This window comes from Anabrus simplex, chromosome 1 (assembly GCF_040414725.1).
Source record: "Anabrus simplex isolate iqAnaSimp1 chromosome 1, ASM4041472v1, whole genome shotgun sequence".
Lineage (NCBI taxonomy): Eukaryota > Metazoa > Arthropoda > Insecta > Orthoptera > Tettigoniidae > Anabrus > Anabrus simplex.
The window spans coordinates 1,208,695,029-1,208,722,447 of NC_090265.1; the positions used below are offsets into that span (position 1 = coordinate 1,208,695,029).

Here is a 27,419-nt window from a genome sequence, read left to right on the forward strand (position 1 = left end):
ATAACTTACATACCTATTTAATTTTCTTCAAATATAGCACAAATATAAATTCAAACAGCTTACAGTTAATAAAATCATCACAAATATCATAAATAAAATTGGTCCAATCCTCAGATCATTCACAATTCACCGTTGTCATCTGAAGTTTCACCATAGGAACTTTCGATGCTGGCATCTTTCCACAAATAGTCATCATCACTGCCGTCCACTGAATTTGAAATTCCACATTTCTTAAAGCTTTTGGACACTAGATCGTTGGGAATGCGCGCCCATGCGGTCTTGATCCAGCTGCATATTAGTCCCACTTCAGGCCTCTTCACTCGTCTGGATGGTGTTAACGCGTGATCACTATCAGACATCCATTCGGTGTACAACTGTTTCATTGCAGTTTTGAAAGGCTGGTTCACGCACACATCCAACGGCTGTAGAATAGAAGTGAGTCCTCCGGGAATTATCGCAAGATCGGTTTTTCCTTTCCTCCTCATATCTTTTACGGTGTCAGTTGTATGTCCTCGATAACTGTTCAACACAAGCATGTTTTTGTAACAAAGCTCCTGCCAAACGCACTTCACCTAGTCCATCCAGCCGGACTCGTGTTCTAATAATAACACTGGACGGCAAGTTTTCTTTCAGAAGCGTTTTCCTTCTCAGAACCACGTATAGAGGGACTTTGGTTCTGTCCGCTAATACGCACATTACCATGCATTGTTGCTTTTCGTTACCACCTATTCTGATGGTTACATTTTTAGAACCCTTCGTATCCACTGTATTTTCCAACGGCATTTCAAAATAGGTGTCTGGTCAGCATTCCCAATTTATGACAGCAAATAAGAATTTCGCTTCTCAAATGAATAATGTGATGCTGAAAGGCCGATCATTTTTCTTCATACACCCCAGGGAGACGATATAGATGTTGATTCCCATAGGAAATCTGAAATATTTGTCCTGAATGAGTAAATTTGTAATACCAATATAAATCGTCCGTTATTGGACATTATAATGCCCCGAGGAGACGTTGTAAAATAGACGTACGTCTCTGAATGCAAAATCCCTTTCTTCAATAAAAGTTTTGGATCCACCTGCCGCTTGCAGTAAAACCCTGTGTTTTGGGTTCTTTTGAGATCTCTAGTGCTTTCAATCGACACATTTCACTTCAAACACCATATTCTAACTCGTGTTTTTCTATCACAAATTTGTGGAGTCGTTCTTCAATTTTTGGAAATGCCCTCCGCCCGCAGAACGCTCTGCGATCGCAGTTACTTTTTAGAAGTTTTCCTTCTTCTTCCACCAATCACGAATACATGATTCATCAGTACTGTAGTTTCTGCCAATGGCACGATTTCCGTATATTTCAGCTTCGCTTACAACTTTTAAGTTTCTCACGCACAGTAAATGACCACAGATGCCGTTTTAAATCCATCGCTTACTATCAAGACAGCACTTTCACGGGACAGATACGGAACTCGAATGTGAGCAAGGTAGACTTCCGTAACCAACAGCCTCGACTCTCGCAAAGTACGATGTCTCGCAAGATCAGCTATTTGCACACCCAGCATGCTAGCAACACTTGTGAACCAAATGACGATCGAGCATCCGCAGCAGTGGCTTTCATATTTACCGCATATATACACATATTCTTTGATTTACCGTATTTCATTACCTTACATTTTGCGTTTACATGCCCCTGTAACCATATTGAGAAAAAAATCAATCTTGTTTTCTAGAACGCAACTAAAACACAATAAGACCTGAGTGCCCGTTTACATGTGGTATATTGAGTACGGTAACCGTATTCAAATCTATTTCAATACTCCATGTAAACATAGTAAATATTTACGAGAATGAACGGCTTGAATACGACCCGCACCCAAGATTTAGAACCAATATTTGGGGGGGGGGAAGTGCGGGTGGTATTCGGGATTATACGGTAATTCTTTTCGTGCAATGAAAACACTTGAAACAGACACACCTGCAAACTCGTCTGTTAATTTTGCTATACAGTAAAACTTTGTTAATTCAAAGTCGTAGGGACGCAAAAATGTAACTTCAAATTACGTGATTTCGAATTAACCGTCTAATGTCAGTCCTTGCCGCGTCACAATATATTTTAAGACCCGTTACTGCATGCAATTAATATTGATTCACAGTTCAAATCTTTCAAATGTCACGAAAAATACTATTTCCAATATGTATCCAACAAGGCGCATTTACAGTATTCAAATAATGCACTTGGATAACTCCCTCGTAAACTTAACCTCACGCAACGAAAGAAAAAAATTATTCAAAAATGAGGAGAAATCTATGCTGGCTCTCATTGGATTACTGTACTATGCATTTTATAAATGCTTTGTACTTGCACGGAAAGTACCCGATGCCCTTAAAACACTGTGACTTATCGAACATTCCTATGTAGAGGGAAGGAAGTAGGAAGTCTCTTGCTTCTGTCTGCATTGCAACACAGGACTGTGACTCTATCCTTGTACGATTTCCCACCACGGCACTTCTCTCCTAATTCAGAAGTGCCAACCTTTGTCGCATCACAAAGTATTCTAAGACCCATAAATGCATGCATAACATTGATTCACAGTTTAAATCTTTCCAATGTCCCAGAAAAGAACTATTTCCAAAATGTATCCAACAAGGTGCATTTACATTATACAAATAAAGCACTTGGATAAATCACTGGCAAACATAACCTCATGTGCAACGAAAGGAAAAGCAAGATTCAAAGACGAGGACAAATTATGCTCGCTCCCCTGTGCAGGTGCCTTATTTTTTGGATTATTGTACTGTTTGCATTTTTAGATGCCTTGTACTTGCATGGAAACATCATGGCTTATGGAACAAGGGGGAAGTCTTTCACTTCCGTGTGCATTGCAACACAGTACAGTGATCCCATCTCCTTTAAAACTATAAATCCATTTATACTCGCATGCAGTTTCATCGGCATTGACAATATTGTTCTATGCGTGCAAATTGATTATAATTATGAGCCACACTTTTTCGCCAACTGTCGGCATTGCCAGTGTTCGCCGACTCCGTTTCTCCACACATTGCCTGCTATGTCATATTGTGACGTTCCTTAAAACACTAAATACTAACGAACTAAAAGTTCACTCAAACTATGAAACACACTGTAGACACATTGAGTGAAAGTGTGGAAAGCTATCCCTGCACGTTCCAGAAGACTCATTCTGTCGTGACGCCGAGAAAATTTGAATTTAAATTACTCTGTAAAAACTATTTTTTTGAATGTGAAGGCAGTTTTGAATTAAAAGTATGAAGAGTTTTCCGTTTAAATATGACGTATGGGGACAGTTTTCTTCCATCTGCAGTCACACAAAACATAACTGTACACCCATCATCAAATTCTACATGAACCAGGAGTGTGTTGCCAGCCTTGATGCGAATAAAACCCGCACCCCAATCTCGTGCCTCAAATTTTTCAAAAATGTATGCGGGGATTATTCGCATAAATACGGTAAGTGGAAAAAAATAATTAGATATCTCGCGCTGTTGTCATTTTATCAGCTGCTGAATTTAGCCAATCAGATCACTTCGCGGGCGACTTAAGATGGTCCTTGCAAGGGGATGTTGCTAAATCTGCAGGTACCTTGTGACTGGTTTGAGAGCACCAATAGAAGAAATAGACTTCTCCAGGGGAAGGACTTGAACAAGGATCTGCCTGCTGATAGGCTTGACCCATAACAAGCGCACTACGGTGGCATTGGCTGAAACCTATGGTGTGTTAGTGTTTCATGTTCATTTCTCAGCATGGCTAGGTGTGTTAGTTACTAAACGGTGAACCCAGATTAGCACATTGGGATGAAACGCTGGCATCCAAGAATGAGCTAGCTGGAAAGTTTAAAATGTCCAGTAACGGACCAATTATATTGGAATTATAAATTTATTCAGGACAAATATTTCAGGTTCCCTATGGGAATCAATATCTATATCATAAGCGGGATATTCCAACCTCTCAGTGAAGAGATGGCATAGAATGACGTTAGTAGGTGAATAAGCTTGAGTGGAGCTTTTAGAGGTAGTATGAAGATAAAGTTAGAATTCAAGAGGACAGATTGGGGTGAATATTAATTTATGAAAGAGGAATCATTGATTGGAATAATTTACCAAGGGAAATGTTCAATAAATTTCCAAGTCCTTTGAAATCATTTTAAGAAAAGACTAGGTAAGGCATCGATAGGGAATCGATCACCTGGGTAACAGCCCTAAATGCAGATCAGTGATGGTTGATATTGATTGAACATTTTGGAGGGACATCCCAATTTACATCTGGCTTCAATGAATGAAAGCATGAAAATCACCAGGTGTTGGGACATGATAATTCCCACTCTGATCGCGATTGTGTGCTAGTGTTTTAAAAGCGGAGTAGTGAATTGTGTGTAGAGATGACAGCCATCTGCTCTCTGTTAGGAAAAGTAAGTTAAATATTGGAGATGTGTACTCCAGAGAGTAATTGAATGGGTGCTCGCAAAAATGGGCTAACCAAAAAAGTTTTTAAAAATGAGTTACATGTCGCCATCTGTTTTGGAAGGTTCAAACTAACCAAAAAAGTTTTTTAAAATGAGTTACATGTCGCCATCTGTTTTGGAAGGTTCAAACTATCTTCTATGAGTTGAGGCAAGATAAGGGAATCCTGTGTGATGAGATACAAAACTTTCAACGTTATGTCATTTTATTGAGACTAAGGGGGACTGGGGGACTATGGAATCAAAGGTAGATTATTAAAATCAATCAAAGGTATTTATGTTGACAATTGGGCTTCAGTGAGAATTGATGGTAGAATGAGTTCTTGGTTCAGGGTACTTACAGGGGTTAAACAAGGCTGTAATCTTTCACCTTTGCTGTTCGTAGTTTACATGGATCATCTGCTCAAAGGTATAAAATGGCAGGGAGGGATTCAGATAGGTGGAAATGTAATAAGCAGTCTGGCCTATGCTGACGACTTGGTCTTAATGGCAGATTGTGCCGAAAGCCTGCAGTGTAATATCTTGGAACTTGAAAATAGGTGCAATGAGTATGGTATGAAAATTAGCCTCTCGAAGACTAAATTGATGTCAGTAGGTAAGAAATTCAACAGAATTGAATGTCAGATTGGTGATACAAAGCTAGAACAGGTCGATAATTTCAAGTACACTGACTGACAGAGCAAATGCAACACCAAGAAAGAGTGGTCAGAACTTTATGCCAATTGCAGGGTAGACTGACGTCACTGATGTATGCTCATGATGTGAAATGCGCTGCTATGCTGCGCACGTAGCGAACGATAAATGGGACACGGCGTTGGCGAATGGCCCACTTCGTACCGTGATTTCTCAGCCGACAGTCATTGTAGAACGTGTTGTCGTGTGCCACAGGACACGTGTATAGCTAAGAATGCCAGGCCGCCGTCAACGGAGGCATTTCCAGCAGACAGACGACTTTACGAGGGGTATGGTGATCGGGCTGAGAAGGGCAGGTTGGTCGCTTCGTCAAATCGCAGCCGATACCCATAGGGATGCGTCCACGGTGCAGCGCCTGTGGCGAAGATGGTTGGCGCAGGGACATGTGGCACGTGCGAGGGGTCCAGGCGCAGCCTGAGTGACGTCAGCACGCGAGGATCGGCGCATCCGCCGCCAAGCGGTGGCAGCCCCGCACGCCACGTCAACCGCCATTCTTCAGCATGTGCAAGACACCCTGGCTGTTCCAATATCGACCAGAACAATTTCCCGTCGATTGGTTGAAGGAGGCCTGCACTCCCGGCGTCCGCTCAGAAGACTACCATTGACTCCACAGCATAGACGTGCAAGCCTGGCATGGTGCCGGGCTAGAGCGACTTGGATGAGGGAATGGCGGAACGTCGTGTTCTCCGATGAGTCACGCTTCTGTTCTGTCAGTGATAGTCACCGCAGACGAGTGTGGCGTCGGCGTGGAGAAAGGTCAAATCCGGCAGTAACTGTGGAGCACCCTACCGCTAGACAACGCGGCATCATGGTTTGGGGCGCTATTGCGTATGATTCCACGTCACCTCTAGTGCGTATTCAAGGCACGTTAAATGCCCACCGCTACGTGCAGCATGTGCTGCGGCCGGTGGCACTCCCGTACCTTCAGGGGCTGCCCAATGCTCTGTTTCAGCAGGATAATGCCCGCCCACACACTGCTCGCATCTCCCAACAGGCTCTACGAGGTGTACAGATGCTTCCGTGGCCAGCGTACTCTCCGGATCTCTCACCAATCGAACACGTGTGGGATCTCATTGGACGCCGTTTGCAAACTCTGCCCCAGCCTCGTACGGACGACCAACTGTGGCAAATGGTTGACAGAGAATGGAGAACCATCCCTCAGGACACCATCCGCACTCTTATTGACTCTGTACCTCGACGTGTTTCTGCGTGCATCGCCGCTCGCGGTGGTCCTACATCCTACTGAGTCGATGCCGTGCGCATTGTGTAACCTGCATATCGGTTTGAAATAAACATCAATTATTCTTCCGTGCCGACTCTGTTTTTTCCCCAACTTTCATCCCTTTCGAACCACTCCTCCTTGGTGTTGCATTTGCTCTGTCAGTCAGTGTATTTATGTTTTGTGTTCTCCCAGGATGGTAATATAGTAAGTGAGATTGAATCAAGGTGTCGTAAAGCTAACGCAGTGAGCTCGCAGTTGCGATCAACAGTATTCTGTAAGAAGGAAGTCAGCTCCCAGACGAAACTATCTTTACATCGGTCTGTTTTCAGACCAACTTTGCTTTACGGGAACGAAAGCTGGGTGGACTCAGGATATCTTATTCATAAGTTAGAAGTAACAGACATGAAAGTAGCAAGAATGATTGCTGGTACAAACAGGTGGGAACAATGGCAGAATGGTATTCGGAATGAGGAGATAAAGGCTAATTTAGGAATGAACTCGATGGATGAAGCTGTACGCATAAACCAGCTTCGGTGGTGGGGTCATGTGAGACGAATGGAGGAGGATAGGTTACCTAGGAGAATAATGGACTCTGCTATGGAGGCTAAGAGAAGTAGAGGTAGACCAAGACGATGATGGTTAGACTCGGTTTCTAACGATTTAAAGATAAGAGGTATAGAACTAAATGAGGCCACAACACTAGTTGCAAATCGAGGATTGTGGCGACGTTTAGTAAATTCACAGAGGCTTGCAGACTGAACACTGAAAGGCACAACAGTCTATAATGATAATGTATGTATGTATGTAATTTTGTTTTTGCAAAATTGGGATAACAGATTTTTTTTACACAGGAGCCATAAGTATCTACTGTAGTTCCTGGTCATAGATATCTTCTCTGTGACAGAGGTGTTTGGGTGACCGAAAAAAGGAAAGGGGCTGTTGTTTGTGTTTTCGTACATGATATGGATTTAGTCAAATGAGCTAGAGTAAAAAAGCCATTTCAAGGAGTAAAAATGACAAATTAGTGAGCATTCAACCTTTGCTAGAAAAAGTAACTGAGAGACTGGTGTCTGGAAATAAGTACAGAGCACTAATTGGTAAAGTTTCAAGCACACTGTTTTTTTTTTTTTTTTAAGAACCATTTAGGTATTTTATTTAATATTCATATGGTATTGTTGAGGAATATGATTGTGTTGGTTGGCATTAACAAAAGGAACAGTATTGGTGGTTGACCATCACTCGCTGGTATTGAGCTGCCACAAAAGTACAATGGTACAAGGCTAAAGCCAGCAAAGCTTCAGGACTTGCTTGAACTACTTGAATATGTCCCTCCAAGATATCACCAGTATTACAGAGAACTGACAGCTGACAATGGCCAAGAAGTGGTTGAGTAATAGTTCTCCAATACATTAGAATATGACCCATACGACTGATTATTGTCCCATGAGGAAAAGTTATGTCATATTGCAAAATAAGTTTGCAGCACCTTTATACATAGTCTGCTGTATATAAGACACCTGTTTTGTATTGTACGATTATAAAATAAAGTTTGGTTATAAGCAGTAGCCTAATTCTAGGTCAATGCAAAAGTCACTTCTCTTTAGTTTTTGATAATCCTGTTTTTCCAAGCTCCTTTCATTTTTAATACAGTTCTGTTACATGGTATTGATAATTTAAAGGCACTACATAGAGATAAAATAATGAAAAAATGGTTTTTTGTGCAGGTTTTTTTCTTGATGTTTGCAAAAGTTGCTTTATATCTGACAAAATGATAGTTAGCCCACTTTTGCAAGCACCCATTCAATTTCAATAGTCAAGAAAGTGTCCTCCTGAGGATTAGCATTCCGGGGTGAAGATGAATTATTTGACTCTGTTAGGAACGGAAACTTTCTAACATGTCTTGAACTTATAGCTGAATTAGACTCATTCTTGACAGGTCTCATAGCCCAGTCTGAAAACCCCAGTGAAGGGAAGACTTGCTATTTATCATTTGGGACTTTTGAGAAACTCATTCAGATTGTGGCAAATACTGTAATCAATGAAATAGTAAGAGAAGTTAAGGAATGTAAATATTATTGTGGATTCCAAATCTGACTGCAAGTGCAGTGATCATTTGAGCTTTACTCTCAGATATATGAATAAAGAAGGGTTTCCTGAAGATGTTTCTTGAAGTTCTTTAAAAATAGTGGACATACCAGAAAGGTGCTGGTTAATGCTGTAAATACTTTCCTCTCATCCCACGGTGGCTGTGCGGTTTGAGTCACGTAGCTGTCAGCTTGCATTCGGGGGATAGTGGGTTCGAACCCTACTGTCAGCAACCATGAAGATGGTTTTCCGTGGTTTCCCATTTTCACACCAGGCAAATGGTGGGTCTGTACCTTAATTAAGGCCACGAGTGTTCCTTCCCACTCCTAGCTCTTTCATATCGTATCGTCACCAAAAGACCTATCTGTGTCGGTGCGATGTAAAACAAATTGTAAAATATATATATATATATATATTCCAGCCTGCAAGCAAGAATCAAAGATGCCAATTTATAAGCAGTTTTAAGCAGTTTTCATGCCATGCTCATCTCACTCCCTAAATTTAGTGGGATCAAGTGCTGCAACTTGTTGCACATTGGCTATATTTTTTTTAATGATTGCAAAAACTGTATAATATTTTCTCTCAACATCTACCCATTGTTGGAATGCTTCAGAGTTCTTTTTTGTATCAGGAAACCTTTCTCTCTAAACACTTTCTGAAACAAAATAGAGAAGATGCAAACAGAAGTTTAAACAGTAATTTTGAAGCCATTATTAAAGCTCTGAAATTTATAAAATAAAACAAAAATTCACAATCACTAAAGCAGAAGCAGAAGGAATATTGTAAATTTGAACTCTCCTGACATGACCTTTATGGCTGCAGTGTGGGGAGCTATTCTGGGAAGATTTGACACTGTCAGTGCAAAATTACAATCTGAGGAAATTGATATGGTACAGTGGTGAACTTATAAAACTCTCTAATTGCTATACTGATTTAAATAAAACCATTTAATATCTAATGAAGTCTCTTGAGAAGAATATTCAAAACATTCAAAAGTGGTAGAAACAGAGGAAAGTAGGCCCAAAAAAATTTAAAAGTGTAAGAGATCCTTCAACGAAGAGTCTGAATCTGAAACTGAACCAGAAAATGAAAATAATCATTATCATCATCATTGCAACCCCATTAAGAAGAACACAGACATAACAATGCAAATACATATATAGCAAAATGAAAACAAATCACAATTACTTACCATGAGGGCAGTAGCACAATACAATGCGTGAAGGGCCAAAACATGAAGGATAAAAGGACTGGATCTTAACATTAACACTTGAAAGGTTGCCAGGTCAATATTACTAACTACTAAATAACAGACAAAATAAAAATGTAAATAAGATGTTTATTTAAAGAAAAAAAATATTCATAGCATTTATAATTAAATATTTCCTTTAAAAAAATAATAACTGAAGGATAAATAACTTGCTTTCAAAATAATTAATAATTAAATAAACAAATGGATGAAATTCATAATAATTTACAGTAAGAGGTTCCTACGTTTAAAAATTAAATAAGTTAAGGGACCAATAAAATTTTTAAATAAATTAATAAATTATTAAATCACTAAATTATACAAAGTTAAATCAGTCGCTTAAATTATAATACAGAAAAGATTTACAAGCTTGTAAATATTTATTATGAACAAATACCCATTTAAACATATTAAATTTTAATTTTAAGCTTTAAGGTATACCTTTGTAATTAAAATTCTGGCCAGTAATTATGAACCTGGTTAAACAAGGTTTCAACCTTCCTGAAGTCAATCTAAGTTACCAACTCTCTGACCAATACACACAAACCCAGAATATGTGACCATCGGTACCAATATTACACAATAAATTAATAAATGAACAAAATGTTAATTACTAATAAACAGAGAAATATTCCTCAGATCCATACAATATTACAAGGGGAGAAAAAAATTATGTTCTGCAATGTAAACAGAATGACAACACACGCAAAAGTCAGCTTGCAACTCACGACCCAAGCTATCTAATTTTATTAATAATAGGCAAGGCATGCTCAAAACTTTTAGCGTTCACCAGATAATAAATATTTAGGCTAGTGACTTAACAAAGCAAGAAGAAAACAAAACTAAGTAAGAATAAGGTATGTGAGCGTTAATCACCACCAAGTTCAAGAACCGGGCAAAGAAATTTCAGTTTTCTACAACCGAGGAGTTACCGAACATGAATAATAGTAATAAAATTATAATTACATAAATCATAAGATTTAAATTCTTAGGATGTGACATTTCATATAAGAAATAATTTTACAAAAGACCAAGATGGTCGTTATTAAATTAACTGCGAGGTGGCCTTGGAACCACGACAATGGGCACATGAGATAAGGCTAAAACGCGGAAGATATCAGCAAGGAAAGGATTACATCACAGCAAATCACAAAGTTGGAATATCACACGAAATATCCAACACAATCAGAGCACGCATTACAAAATCAGGGAAAACTGACAGAAAGAAAAACACACCCCAATGATAATAATAATAATAATAATAATAATAAAACCAACAACCAAAACTATACGCATACCGTATATGGAGCAGAAAACAAAACATGTACAACAATATCAATAATACCAAAAGTTAGAATCACATAATGCACATACCGCACATTTCCAATTCACCTCGTAACTAAATTTACATATCACTTACATGAAAAATTTTAACAATAGTGATTTAGTTTTTAGTTGGTTACTAAATTTCCAAATACTGGATATAGAGTCCAGATTCAATTCTCACAATATTGGCGATAACTCAAGATAGGCCTAAAATTTAATAACGATGGCAATATTGGCTCATAAAGTCTAGGTAATGTTTTTGAAAATTCCAAGATGATGGTTGTAAATAATGTCTCCTCCAAATAATTCACTGAAGTAGATGATGCTCCGAAACAATTTTTTAATAAATAGTACTTACATGCCGGTGGTGTTGTATCCAAATTAGTGTAATCCTTTATCACAAACTTACACCAGAATTACGGTTTCAGAGGTAATCTGCCTGCTTGCTGCACAGGCCGAGGTCAACACTCACATAGTTGAAACAAAAGAGTCACTAAAATACCAAAATTACTATGACTAGAAGAACATGATAAGTTTGAAACGTATTTAAGTCATAGCCAAGTCTATCTCTTGCCTAGCCGGGAGTGTCCAACTCCATTCCGCCAGCCTTCCAAAATGTCTTCCAAGGAACACCGCTAGTTGTGTCCATCTCGGAGCTCAGTAAGAACGCAACTGCCTTGCTCGCATAGCAGGCAAGCAAGAAACAACCGCACGCGCACACCAAGGATTTGCTTATTGAGCGAATGAGAAAAATCGAAGCTATTGACGTAATAATTGCAGATTACAGTTCTTAAATTAAATATGCATGGTAGACTTCACAAATAGACGACCATTCCAAACAATGGGCAATAATAGTAGATAATATTTCAATACACAAGCAGACATGCAAAATAAAAATTTGTTGATATTTTCAGGTTACAATCATCGTTGACCATTTCCAGTTGCTCGGGTGTGGTGTACGAGCCCCCTCCATCTTTGTCTGTCCATGAACCACTGTTCTCTCATAATCTTCTCCCAATCTTGTCCTCTCTTCTTGACATCTTTCTTTCCTCTGGGTCTGCCCACTGGTCTTTTTCCTTTTACTTCTCTTTCAAATTCTCTTCTTGCAGTTCTGCTTGCTCTCATCCTTCTTACATGGCCAAACCACTTCATAGGATACAACAATAGGACACGCGCCACATGCCGCAACGAAAGGTTAACTTCATGGACACTGCAGTGAATTGCAAATTTATACCAGCCACAAATTAAGAATGTTTCAGTTTTAACCATATCATCTTATTTTTTATTTTTAAGACTAATTTTGGAAATAAATTTTGTGACATTGCCTAAATCCAAGAACATAGGTAAAATACACACGCAATTCTAAACAAAACAACATCATTAAAAATTTGATCAATTTAACTACAACCACCCCAAAAAGTTTTTTTTTTTTTTAATCTGCACTCACCATTTTCCTCTCTGAAATTTTTGTTCCACACTCAATTGAACAATAATTTAATGCACAACCCTCTTGCAGTACACAATAATTATTAGTGAAAACTGTAACAATGAACATATTTCAACTATATACACCCTTAAATCCCTTCTATGAAAAAATGTTTGTCAATACCACCAGACCATGTCCTCTACATTTTGCAGTAATGATGTTTACATTGAAATTATTCAAACTATAAGGCAATAAATACAACAATGTAGCCTATAAATGATTAAAACTACAAGACAATGAGAACAACAATATAATCTACATCTTGAAGTTTCCTTATACTGCTGAAGATAAATATTCAAGGGCACCAGATTACTTTGTCTATTATTTACACTCAAATTTAAGAAACGAGATTTCCACTTCTGGAGGTGCACATGGCCCTGAGGTTCACTCAGCCTACACCAAAAATGAGTACCAGGTTAATTCCTGGGGACAGAGGCGGCTGGGTGTAGAGCTAACCACTCTACCCCATCGAGTGCCGAGGTTACGAATAGTGGAAGCCTTTACCTTCCACCTCTCCAAGGGCCTTCATGGCCTGTACGGAGATGACTTTGCCTTTTGTTTTTGCTTTTATTATTTACACTCATGTAATTCCACATAACTTGGGTGTAACCGTTTCATGCAATGTACACATATGGTACGGGACCTTCTACGTTGATGAGGAGTAGAACAAACTACACACTGTTTTTCTTTCTTTTCTGGCAGTGTTTTGACACCAAACACTGACTTTTCTCCCTGCTTTGTTGTCAAAACCTGAAGAGCTTCCTCCCTTTTGTTTTGCATCCATTCTGTGCTCACTGCTTCAATAATGGATGAGTAAAACTGAAGTCTGTTAATCGGCTTGGTATCATTATTCTCACAATATAGAATGTAGGCGTTAAGCATCATTCTTGCAAGAACATTAAATACCACTTTCTTCCAATACTTCACTGCTCTTTGTTCATCCAAGTAAAAGTATACCATCATGTCATTCCCATCAATACCTCCCATGAATTTATTGTACTCCAAAATAAGATCAGGTTTTACTACAGCCTCCTGACAGTTCCTTGGAGAAGGAGGGATTACACTTTTTGCTGCCCTACCATTTGTACTGAGAAGTATTACATGGTTCTTCTGAGATTTCTTCTGCTTTGATCCTACCAAGAGCATGGGTCCTTTCCTGAAATACTTATTGGCAATTCTACTGAATTTCTTCCTCAATAAATCTGGTAAACCTTTTCTATTCTTTCTGATAGTGCTAGTAATATATGTGCCAGCATTGTACAAATGCATGGCAGGAGGAATACAGAGGGCACTAGGAAAGTTTTGCAATACACAAAAACGGTTGGCTGGACACCCCTGTTATGGTGAGAGATGAAAATAGGGGTGAAAACCGGTCTAGAAGACAGCAAGGCACAACCTTCACACCAGTTGTTACCAAGCAGTGGGATTAAAAGCAAGTTAAGATGTCAGTGTGGTCTAAAGGTGAATATCGCGCAATTATCCGATACAATTTTGCTCGTGGATTAACTGTTGACCAGTGCCTGGAGGAAATGACTCCTGTGTTGGGGAAAGACTGTCCACTTCAGACAACAATTTTCCACTGGTACAAAGAGTTCCAGAGGGGAAATTTTGGGGTTGAAGACGATCCTCGTTCTGGGCGACCGTCTGAATCAATGACTGAGGAAAACATTGAAACTGTGAGGAAAATGTTGCAGCAAGAGAGGCGGTTGACATATCAGCAGATAGAAGAGACCGTCCACATCCCTGGGACCAGCTATTCATTCAGTTCTACACAACCATCTCCATGTTAGAAAGGTTTGTTTCCTTTGGGTGCCCCATTCACTTTCAGAGGAACAAATGGCACATCGAGTGAAATGGTGCTGAAAAATGCTAAAACAGTTTGAAAATGGGACTTCGCGTAACGTCAATAGCATCGTTAAGTAGCTCCGTCCAAGGTCACGGCTCAACACTAGGCTCTTGCATCACGACAATGCTCCAGCACATCGTGCTAATGTAACAATGGATTTTCTTGCCAGATCAGGGTTGACTGTGTTTGATCACCCTCCATACAGTCCTGATCTTGCCCCATGCGACTTCGCACTCTTCCCAGAAGTGAACCTGAAAGGGCGGCGTTTTGCATCCGACGAGGAGCTTCTGGCAGCATGGAATCAAGAGTGTGAAAATGTAACCGAAGAAAAGTGGCAGAGTTGGTTCAGTGACTGGTTTTGACGTATGGAGAAGGGTATTGAGTGTGGTGGAAGTTATTTTGAAAAGTCTAAAGCGTTCACTCACATTGCAAAACTTTCCTAGTGCCCTTTGTAGATGTAAAGAAATTGTCTACATATACATGAAAACCTTTATTGAAATAATTTCCCATAGCAAGTAACTTTGTAACCACTGTGAAGGGCAGGCCTTGATCCTTGACAGCTGTCTTTTCTTCAATAGATTTTGCACCTCTGTAAGTGAAAAATCCCAAACAGTACTTCGTGACAGAATCACACAGCATCCAAAACTTGATGCCCCATTTATGGTGGTGCTTGTTGGGCATATACTGAAGTAACTGTGTGTAGCATTTTGTTCCTACTAGGCCTTCATCGATGGATAACTGTTTATATGGTGTGTAATGATGTCGAAATAACCTGTTAGCATGCTGCAATAGGGGATCAAACCTAGCACATGGATCATAATTTTCAGTACCAGGACCTGAAAGTTTACTATTGTGTGTCAAGTGAAAAAAATCATAGTATCAATTGAAATCTGTTTCGTGAAAACATTTTCCCAAACCAGGGTATAGCAAGATGATCAGTTACGGACCTATACGAAAATATAAAAGGCTTTCTGATAAGCCCCATGTTAAAAATTACAATCAGAAATGCTTTCATTTTCAATACAGAAGTAGCCCGCCAAACTTTAACCCTTGATTGTAGTGAAAAGACATATGTTGCCATGAATTGTTGGGCATACTTGTTTGTTTCATTTACCATCAAATTTAGCAATGAAGCAGTGAAGAACGACTGAAAATAATCTATTGGAGGGCCATTATGCGGAGGTGCATGTTTAGGCCCAGTGAGTTCCATGTAAATGACGGGAGTGGTAGGCCTATCGGACTGGTTCGGAAAAATTTCTTGGAAACACATTGCCTTCATTATTATAGTCATTATCACTTGCATCTTCCATAGCTCTGTCAAATTTACTGTCACTTTCTGAATCACTCAGAACTGCCAGTGAATTTTTAGTCGGTTCCACAGACTGCAATTTAGTACTAACTTGAACATCCGATGTACTGGGGCCAGAATAGCACTTCGTTTTCGGTACTGGTGATAACGGTGGTGTTCCTGGTATCACGTCACTATCAAAATCACTTTCCAATTCTAATTCATCCACTATTATATCACTTTCCTCTAAATAGGCTACTAGCTTATCGTCATCCATGCCAGCAACAAAACTATCTCTACTACAGCTTGCCATGTTGTCAACAACTCAGAGCTTGTCAACATCACAGATTATTAACTCCCTCCATTTGTGTCAAAGATCTCCAAGGCCAAAAATATGCCACTCTCGTGAATGCTTGAAACCTCACCTTTCTAACTGAATGAAACACCCGGAGACATCTTTTAGCAGAAGCCGTTAAACGCTAGGAAATCATCTCGCCGATTCAGTTGGCTCTGGCACTTTTTGCGCGAGGAGCAAAAGCCGATCTGATCAGCGCATGGCACTCGGGTGGCTAGAAGTTGGAACACTGTCCAGTTTGGTGTCATTTATTCTGATTTGTGGTTTGTTATCTGCCCTCTGTAACTTCATCACCACCGTCTTAGCCTTGTTGATATTTAAATCATACCTCTTAAACTCTTGGCTCCATTTCTGCACCTTTTTTTTCCCACAAAATTTTTGATTTCACCCCAGATCACCTCATCGTCTGCAAAGATGAAAGCTTTCAAGTCCTGCTGCCCCTTCCTTTTTAGAGCCTTTATTATGACATCCATCACAGTGATAAATAAGAGGGGTGACAAAGCACTGCCTTGCTGTAATCCTTTCTTTGTTTCAAACCATTTGGACAGCCTGCAAACCATTTGCACACAACTTCTGGTTTTATCATACAACATCTTCACTTTTGCAATAAGACTGTCACGTACTCCCAGCTCTTTTAGGCATTTCCCGATATGCTCTCTTGGTCCACTATCATAAACTTTTTCGATGTCTAGGAATAGTAGAAAAAGTGGTTTCCCTTTTTCCCAGAGCTTTTCCATTAACATCTTGACAGCAAAGATAAGGTCTGCAGTTGTTCTTCCAGGCCTAAAAACATATTGTTCCTCTTCCAATAAAGGTTCTACAATTCTTCTTAAATTTACTCTCTATGATTTTTTTCCAGAAGTTTTAGACCATGAGAGAGCAGAGTAATTCCACAGTAGTTGATGCATTTCCGTCTACTCCCCTTGTTGAAATGAGGTACGATTATACCTTTCTTCCAGTCTTCTGGGATAGTGTTTTCCTGTCCTACTGTGTTGAGGAGTCTATATAACCACTGGACTGCTGGAGTTTCTGCTGCTTGCAACATATCTGTACTTAACTCATCCACTCCAACTGCTTTTCTTTCCCTCATACTTCTCATGGACTTTTTTATCTCCAGCCATGTAATTGGGGTTCTGTGCTTCTACTTCCCTCGTTACTACTGTGCTACAGAGTTCTTCACTGTCTGATGTAGTGCTCGCTACTCCATTTAAGAGATTATCAAAAAGGTCTTAAATTCATTCCTGATTTCATCTTCTTCTCGCACTAAGGTTCTGTTATCCCCTTCTATTGCCTTTATATCCTCTTGTTCACACCTTTTGTTCTTGACTACCCTGTACAATCATTTCCTATTTCCTCTGCTGTATAATTCTAATTTATCCACAAACTCATTCCATGCTTTTTCCTTCTCTTTCTCCCCTCTTAACTATGAGTTTCTTCTATAAAATTCCTGTAGTCTATAAACTTCTTGGCTTATTTGGTCTTGGATAGTTTTTGTTTTTCTTTATTTAGCATCTTTTTTGCTTGGTTTCTTGCTTTAATTGCTGTTTTGATTTTGTCGTTCCACCAAGGTGTCTCTTTTTCCTTCTTGGTCGATCCTGTTAAACCACAGAGAGCTTTAGGTTCTCCCACAAATGTATCTTAAAAAATGTTCCACTCTTCCTCTACTGTTGTTGTTTCTCTCCATGGTAAATTTTGTTGTATTATATTCTGATATTCTTCCTGGAACTGAGCTTTCTCTAATTTCCATGTCTCTATTTTACATTTCTTCTTTGTTTTCTTCTGAATTTCATTTGTCATATGGTCCAAGTCCCTGATCAGCAATCTATGATCGCTGTCCATACTTTTGTTAGGAATAACCTTGACATCAGTCAACCTTTTCCCCCCACCTTTGTTTGTGATGACATAATCGATCAGAGATTTATTTTTGCCATCCCAGCTATACCTTGTTATTTGTGGCTCTCCCATTTTTTTAAGAAAGTGTTCTTGATGATCATGCCATTTCTTCTACAAAGATCAATCAGTTGTTCACTTTCTGCATTTCTCTTTCCAAACCCTTGTGGCCCAATGATATCCTCACAGCCTTGTCTGTTTGCTCCAACTTGTGTATTTAGGTCTCCAATAAGAACGTTTTCTTCATCGATTACCTCATCTAAGTCTTGAAGAAATTTTTCTTTATCATCAGCACTGCATCCAGTCTGTGGGGCGTTCACTTGTACTATCACGTAATTTGTTGACTCTAATTGTATAGATAATTTTATGATCCTATCGTTCTTGTAGGAAATTTCTGACGCGGCATCCATATCTTTTCTCAGTAAAACTCCCACACCATTTTTGGCCTTGTTTTTCAGTCCACACCAATATAATTTGTAGCCACCTCTGAGAACCTTGCTACTTGTCTTTCTCCATTTCGTTTCGCCCAGACTCAATATAGATATGTTTTTCCTTTGCATCATATCTATGAGTTCTTCGGTCTTACCAGTTAAGGTCAATATATTCATAGTCCCAATTTGTACTTTTCTCTTCTGACAAATCCGTCTATTATCGGAAACATGTTGGCCATCATACCTGATAGATCTGCTCAAAGACAGTGTCACATTAGGTAATAACTTTGATCCGAGGCTCTTTTTACGTTTGAAAGTGATAAGAAGACGCTAACCACTGGCTTGCTGGGCCTATCGTGGATCTTCATGCTAGTGTTTGGTTTTTCACTAGATGGTCCGTACCTGACAAGCATTTCCTCATGTCAGCTAGATCTATGATTTACCATGAAAATGATAATAACGTAAATTGTATCCTACAGAGCAGTTATCTGGAGATATTTGAACAATTGTAAACAAAGAAAAGAACACAAATATCTGTGTTCTCATTCGTGTCAAACCTCACAGAAATTGATCCTGATGAAATTCACAAATCATCTGACAGAGTGAGTTGGCTGTGCGGGAAGGGTGCGCAAATGTGAGCTGCATTTAGGAGATAGTGGGTTCACACCCCACTGTCGGCAGCACTGAAGATGGTTTTCTGTGCTTTCCCATTTTCATAACAGGCAAATGCTGGGGCTGTCCCTTAATTAAGACCACGGCCGCTTCCTTCCCACCTCTAGCCCTTTCCTACTTCATCATCGCCATAAGACCTATCTGTGTTGGTGCGATGTAAAGCAGATTGATGATCATTGATGACCAGACAGGCATCAATTTTTGGTAATGAGACAAAGTCTCTCATAGTGCATTGGCATTGCCGGTGAAGTAGCCTACGCAGTGGCCTCCACGGTTTGCATTAGCCATGCGTCTTGGTGAGTGTGCTATTTACCAACTGATGAGCCCAACTTAGCATACTGGGGCAAAATGCTGGCAACCAGGAATGAGTTAGCTGGAAAATTTATAATGTCCAATAATTGACCATGTATTTTGGGAAAGCAGATTGTAAAAACAATCCATCCGACAAACTGCAATAGACTTACCCATCAGATATCGAAGAAATATTTGGTACCAAAAGTTTTTATCTTAGAAGAAGGAAAAAATAACCTGTCATTGCCACTTCTGAACTAACTTCTGATAGAAAAATCAAAACCTCCAGTACTTCTATTCATAGATATACAGCTTTGAAGATCTGCTTATCTATTCTTGATACTAATCGGGAGATAGTGGGTTCGGACTCCACTGTCGGCAGCCCTGAAGATGGTTTTCCGTGGTTTCCCATTTTCACACCAGGCAAATGCTGGAGCTGTACCATAATTAAGGCCATGGCCGCTTCCTTCCCATTCCTAGGCCTTTACCATCGCATCATCGCCATAAGACATATCTGTGTCAGTGCGACGTAAAGAAAATAGCAAAAAAGAAAAAAAAAATTCTTGATACTAACTGCTCAGCTGATAGTTCCTTCTCAGCACTTGTGAGGATTTAAAATTATATACGTTCATTTCAAACCCAAAAACGCTTGGTGCACCTTACAGTGCTTGCCATTGAAAGTGATTTAACTGTAAAATTAGGCTATGAAGATGTTGCAGACAATTTTTTGCTAATGAAAAAGCAAGACATAAGCCATTATTCTGCTAATTAGTCCTGTATTTTTATTACTTTTAATTGAGTAAAGTAGTTTTGTCAGTAGTATAATGGTATTATTATTATTATTATTATTATTATTATTATTATTATTATTATTATTATTATTATTATTATTATTATTATTATTACTTAGTGGAATTATTATTTGATATTTTACCTTGGAGGCATTCTGCTGTATTATTTCATTCAAAATTTAATTATTTTGCTAGTGGTTTAACGTACTAACATATTCAACGTTTTTGGTAACGGAAGGTTGGGAAAGGGCTAGGACTGGGAACGTAGGTAGCGGCCATGGCCGTAATTAAGGTACAGCCCCAGCAGTTGCCTGATGTGAAAATGGGAAACCACGGAGAACCATCTTCAAGGCTGTCAATGGTGGGATTTGAACCCACTATCTTCTGAATGCAAGCTCACAGCTATGTGACCCTAACTGCACAGCCAACTCGCTCAGTATTCATCATAAAAATAATGGTAATTGTAGTATTGGCTTGTCAAGTTTGGGGAAGGGGGGTACAAAATTCTTGGGCCCAGAGGTGCTGTAGGAGTGAAATTCAGCCCTGTGCTTCTCCCACCTCATCTTTGCTTTCAGAGTTTCCGTCAGATGTGTTCAGAAACTATCACCAGCATAGATCGTTGACGTAGGAGTGTTCCTGGACTCCGAAATCACACTGACTTCAACCAATTCATGTACAATCTTCTATCATCCACCCTTTCTCTGTGCACTGTGACCAAAATTCCTAGAGGCAGAATTTCTTCTGTCATTGTTTCTTGTTTGAAAATGACATACGGTGGCAGTTTGCATCCATCAGCAGTTACATCTAGCATTATAGAATACTGCTGCTTTTCTGCTCCTGCAGTTTGCTCGAACACAATCTTTCACCTGGCGTGTCAAAGAAAATGGGAGATTCATCAGCATTTCCAATTACCCCCATAATGTAGTCGTGTGCCCTCCATAACTATAGGACGTATCTTTGAAATGCAAGTTTCTCCTGGTATGTGTCGGGAATCTGCTATGCTATTGATGTTCGTTTCTGAATTACGAAATCATACAGTCATAAAACAACTTACTCAGCCATAACTTCTCGTAAATTCACTACCGGTACAAGGAATCTGGATGTTGCCTGCTATCTTGAAGCCTTCAAACCGTAACATTTCCACACATGCCAAAACTCCATCAGCTTACATTTTACATACTTATTTCAGGAGATTGACTTCTAGCTCAAGATATTTTGCCTTCTCTTAAAAAAATTGTTTGTTTTGAGACATTGTTTCGAGCACATCTTTTGCTTGTATCCATCTTCGTATGATTTTTTTCAATAATAATAATAATAATTTTGTGTGGCTGTTTCTAGCCGAGTGCAGCCCTTGTAAGGCAGACCCTCCGATGAAGGTGGGCAGCATCTGCCAAGTGTAGGTAACTGCGTGTTAATGTGGTGGAGGACAGTGTTATGTGTGGTGTGTGAGTTGCAGGGATGTTGGGGACAGCACAAACACCCAGCCCCCGGGCCGTTGGAATTAACCAATGAAGGTTAATATCCCCGACCCTGCCGGGAATCGAACCCGGGACCCTCTAAACCGAAGGCCAGTACGCTGACCATTCAGCCAACGAGTCGGATAATGATTTTTTTTCAATGACAAAGAAGAATTGGAAAGATTATTCCTCTTACATGAATAAACTTTATTCACTACTAGTTTTGGACCTTTTATGGGCCATCTTCAGCTTAATAGATAGGCATAAATAAAAACTTAAAATACAAATTAGCATACATTAAAACTTATTGGACAAACATATAGTTGAACATGGTGGTTGGGGGTCTATATGATATCCATTTTAACACATAGTTTGTTACAATTTAGTTAAAGTTTTATATGTATCTATTGTTCTTCATTCTTGCTGACAAATAAGTATTAATACATTACAGTTTTGCCAGAAAGTTTAGGGACACACTGTGTCTTGAACATAGGTGACCCTGTCACTATACTATCAAGTTAAACAACACTGTTTTAACTGGTAATTAACATTGGGAAATGAGTATTTGTTTGGCCCAAGCAATGCGTTTCTACAGCGATGGGTACTCCCAGAAAATGTTATAGATTTTTAAGCAAATGAAAAAATTGTACTTTTTGACAATAAAATGCAAAATTACAGAATGACTAACTGTGATTCAATATTGAATTATTGCTGAACAGTCCAGCGATAAATCAAAATTGCATCACATGTAGTTTCTTTATTTTATTATTATTTTATCAGCTTACCCTTCAGGGTTGATTTAACCCTCAAACTCTGCAAGGGATCGTACCTCTTTCACCTCAAGGGCAGTGTCCTGGAGCGTGAGACATTTGGTCGGGGATACAACTTGGAAGGAGGACCAGTAACTCGCCCAGATGGCCTCACCTGCTATTCTGAACAGGGGCCTTGTGAGGAGCGGGGAGGGGGTTTGAAAGGGATAGACAAAGAAGAGGGAAGGAAGTGGCCGTGACCTTAAATTAGGTACCATCCCAGCATTTGCCTGGAGAAGAAGTGAGAAGCCATGGAAAACCATGCGAGGATTGCTGAGGTGGAAATCGAATCCCCCTCTACTCAATTGATGTTCCAAGGCTGAGTGGACCCCATTCCAGTCCTCGTACCACGTTCCAAATTTCATGGCAGAGCCGGGTATCGAACCTGGGTGTTGTATCTAATCACACTACACTACACTACACACTACACCACAGAGGCTGACATCACCATTATTTATTCAGTTATTTGGTGTTTTAATGTCAAAGGAGAATTTTTCGTTTGCTTAAAAATCTATAAAATTTTCTGGAACAAGTACCCATCATCGTAGAAATGCCTAGTTTGGGCCAAACAAATACTCACTTTCCATTGTCAATTAACACCTAAAAACATTGTTATTTAACCTAATAATATAGCAACAGGGTTGCCTATGTTCAGATCACTGTGTGTCCCTAAACTTCCTGGCAAAACTGTATATATGGGGAAACAATTAAAACTTGGATTAAAAGACTTGTTTATGACTATTTGTAATACAGTGTAGTATGCCATTCAATTTATAGTCATATTGTATGGCCAGTTAATCTGCTATGGTAATGGTGTGGAGACACCGAGTGTTGGGCGGCGGTAAATGGCCTGACCCACTATAAGGACCAACGGCTAAGGGCGGAGGAGTCCTTATAGAAGGGAAGTGGGTCCTCAGTGGAGGAAATGCCACTGAAACCCCATATCAGCAATAGCGTCTTTACTCCAGAGGAGCGGCTACAAACATTCAAAAGCTGTTGATGAACAAAATTAAACCGGGCGAGTTGGCCGTGCGCGTAGAGGCGCGCGGCTGTGAGCTTGCATCCGGGAGATAGTAGGTTCGAATCCCACTATCGGCAGCCCTGAAGATGGTTTTCCGTGGTTTCCCATTTTCACACCAGGCAAATGCTGGGGCTGTACCTTAATTAAGGCCATGGCCGCTTCCTTCCAACTCCTAGGCCTTTCCTATCCCATCGTCGCCATAAGACCTATCTGTGTCGGTGCGACGTAAAGCCCCTAACAAAACAAAAAACAAAAAAAGAACAAAATTAAAATCATACACATGAGACGTGCCGACGCACCTGAATGCTGCATGTCAACGGCACCCTCAAGAAGAACTTTAACAACAAGCTTTACTGTATCGTCGCATGTGTATGATTTTAATTTTGTTCATCAACAGCTTTTGAATGTTTGTACTTGGAACAATCGGGAACATACTCGCTATTTTGGTTGATGTGTTCGGCAACCCAATTTATTTTAATGTGTTGTTCTGTCCTTGTCTTTTTTGTGCTTTTTCTTAAATATCTTACGGCTGATGATGTCTACAAGTTAGACGAAACATGTCCCGTCATAGACAATAGACAAATAGACAATAAACTTATGGTATTGTAAAGGTGGAATATTGACTTAACCTAAAAGTAACTCCACTTCATTAAATAGAAATAATGTTTTTCATAGTTCTGGAGTATACAGATTACGCTGCCATGACTGCAGCAGTTCTTATCTTGGACAAACAGGACGAAACTTTAAAATCAGATACGCGGGAACACGTTAATGCCATTAGGTACAATAGGTTTTCAGCAATGGGGCAGCATTCAACATAATTTACTAGCATTGATCAGGATATCACAGTTTTACAGGTTATTAAGAAAGGTACTTTGCTTGACATCACTGAGAGCTGTTTCATTCACCTGGATCAATACTTTAATGCTGGTTTGAATCTTAATGATATTTCTGAGAAACCAAGAGTATTGTTTGATTTTTGATAGCATTTTTCAGACTCAGAAAAGTTTCCAATAGCAAATCAGTTTTTCATAGCATACAGAAAACGTTCTCACGCCACGCCCTCTCGCCACATCGCCCTGCATAATTCCCCTCCCTCTTCCCTCCTTCGTTCATTGCTATTGGCTCTGGGTCCTTCCTACTCCTTCTCAGTACCTCCCTTGTTCTGCTTCCCCCCTCCAACGCGGGTGCATTGGTCACGGTGTCTTGCAGCTCTCAGTGTCTTCCCTAACATCTGGAAACACACATAATATATACGCTCCCAGAGGTGAGTCACTTATTCACGTTAATTCTTACAACAAGATGTTTTAAAAAAGCCTTTCTTTCTTTTTATTTGCTTCAGGTCCCAATTTGAACTGAGAACATCGTTCAGTACCCTGGAAACACGGCGTCTGCCATTTTTCATTTAAAAATATCTTGTTATTTAATACATAGCAGACTGAATCCAGCCGCGTTCTTTAAGTTAGAGAAGACCTATGTTTTATTATGCAAAACACTGTCTGAAGTTCTCTCATGTTCTTTTTTGGTACTAGAAGTTACGTCTTTTGACTGGTTACGTTATTTAATGACAGCCATTTTTAACCAATAGAAAAATGGTTTCTTAATTCGTGCACCTGTTACTCTAATACTCAGTGGATGTTCAGCAAGAAAACCTTTTATACATATGTTCTTACAAAATAAGAAAATATGCTCTTGGACTTTTATGATAGTGAAGCATTGTGTTTTTTTTTTTGTTTTTTTTTCCCCTTGGCTCAATTTAATTTGCTCGCACATGGTTTAATGTTTTTAGATTCAGAGGACTTTTGTCAAGAGGAAGTATATTCAAAGCTTTAAGACAGTTGGTTTTTAATTAGGTCTTGCCAGTTTTGTAAAATTTGTGTATACTCTATGCATTGTTTTTTTGTAACCTTGTCAATGTATATTTTTCTTATTTTTGGCTGATGATGATGATGCACACCAGCATAATAAAATGTTATAATTTATCTTATAACATTATATGGTGTTGAATAGGTGGACCTCTCTTGTTTCCATTAGATTCTCGGTTCAATATGGAATTAACATGAAGTTTTTAAACTTGAAGGAAATCACAGAGTTGTGATAGCTAAGTTAAAGATGGGAAAGATACAAAAGATGACTGAGATTAGGCAGAGAAAGCTAAGGGTGTGGAAATTGCAGGAGAAGGAAATAAATGAAGAGTTCCAGACACACATTAAGACAAGTATACCTAAGGAAGACATCGGAAGGGTCGAAGAACGAGCACACTTTAAAACAGTGATGGTCGAGTCTGCAAAGAAGACCTGAGGAAGAGTATCAGGAAGGTAGAAAGATCAAGAAACACCCTGGTGGAATGACAGAGGAAGAGAAAAGCTTGGAAAAGATGGCTGAGAAACAGAACAACAACAGAATGCAAAGCAGAGTACAGGCACTGCAAGAAGGAGTACTCAAGGTGGTTCAAGAAGAGAAAAAGAAATGCTGGCAAAAATTCACTGAATCTCTGGAAGAAGATACAGCCAGAAACAAAAAGATCTTATTGCAGTGGGTTGAAAAGAAGAAAAACCCAAGTGTAGGTTCTAACTTCATTAAAAATGAACAGGAGGAAGTGATGACACAGAGCAGGATATATTGCGGAGGTGGGGAAAATACTTTATAACGAGCATAATACCTCGGTACAAGGAGAAATTGAAGAACCAGATTTAGTGCAGTTGGAAGATAAGGAAAACAAGGTGCCCATGGCAGAGATTGAGTGGGCCACTAAAAGAATGAAACGAGGCAAGGTAGCAGGAATAGTTGGTCTACAGTGGTTGTATAGACTCTTCGGAGTGATATGGAGAGAAAAGACTGTTCTAAAAGACTGGACAAAAGGGTCATTATACCAATTTTCAAGAAAGGAGACAGCAAACAATGTGAAAATTACAGAGGAGTGACACTGATACCTCATACAGCTAAGATCCTTGAAAGAATCTTGGATAGACGAATAAGAGACAGAGTAGAGGGAAAATTGGCAGAACACCAGTATGGATTCAGAAGAGGCAGGTCCACATTTGACCCAATATTTACATTGCATCAAATGATGGAAAGGTATTGGGAATATGGAAAGGACATGGTAGTAACATTTCTAGATATTGAAAAGGCATATGACAGTGTCCCAAGGAATTTGGTATGGAAAACATTGACAGAGGCACAGATTGGGAATGAAACAATGCACATGGTAATATTCCTGCTGCTGTTATCATTGCTGTGGTGACCTTGTCAATTCCAGCTGCCTTGCCTCGTTTCATTCTTTTAGTGGCCCACTCAATCTCTGCCATGGGCACCTCGTTTTCCTTATCTTCCAACTGCACTAAACTGAATGGTTCAGAGTTGAGACAGGCTTAAGACAGGGAAGTGTATTGTCTCCCTTACTCTTCATTATTATCATGGATAGAATTCTACATAATATCAAGGAGGAGATGATGGGCGATGAAGTAAAGTCTATGCTCTTTGATGATGACATTGTAGTTTGGGAAGATGATGAAGAGGAAGTACAGACACAAATTGATTTATGAAATGAGGAGATACGAAATTTTGGAATGAAGATTAGTACTGCAAAAAGTAAGACTTTGATCATGACAGGAGGTAACAGAAAATCCAGGGAAGTGATAAAAATAGGAAATGAACCTCTTGAAGTAGTGAAAATTTTTAAATATTTGGGCAGCGTGATATCGCAAGATGGAAATTTGGATGGAGAAATTGATTTAAGAATACAGCAGTCTGCAAGTATCTACCAGTTTGTGAGAGACATTGTATGGAACAAAGACGTGCCAATGAAGTGCAAGAAGGTTTTATACTCATCCTATGCTTCAGCAGCCTGGAAGTTAACTAAGCGGAACCAAAGTAAGATACAAGCAGCTGAAAGAGGTTCTTGAGGAGCATACCGGGAAAGACAAGGTGAGATAGAATACGAAATGAGGAAATAAGGAGAAACATGGGAGTGTGTAAACTTCAAGAAGAGATTTATATAGCAAAGCTAAAATGGTT

The 27,419-nt window shown here is 39.4% G+C and overlaps 1 protein-coding gene across 1 annotated transcript in view; it reads left to right on the plus strand.

Moving 5' to 3' along the window:
* Positions 1-27,419, plus strand: part of Atg6 (Beclin-1-like Atg6) — a 187,684-nt gene that overhangs the window by 72,101 nt on the left and 88,164 nt on the right. The gene's annotated exons all lie outside the window — the stretch shown is intronic.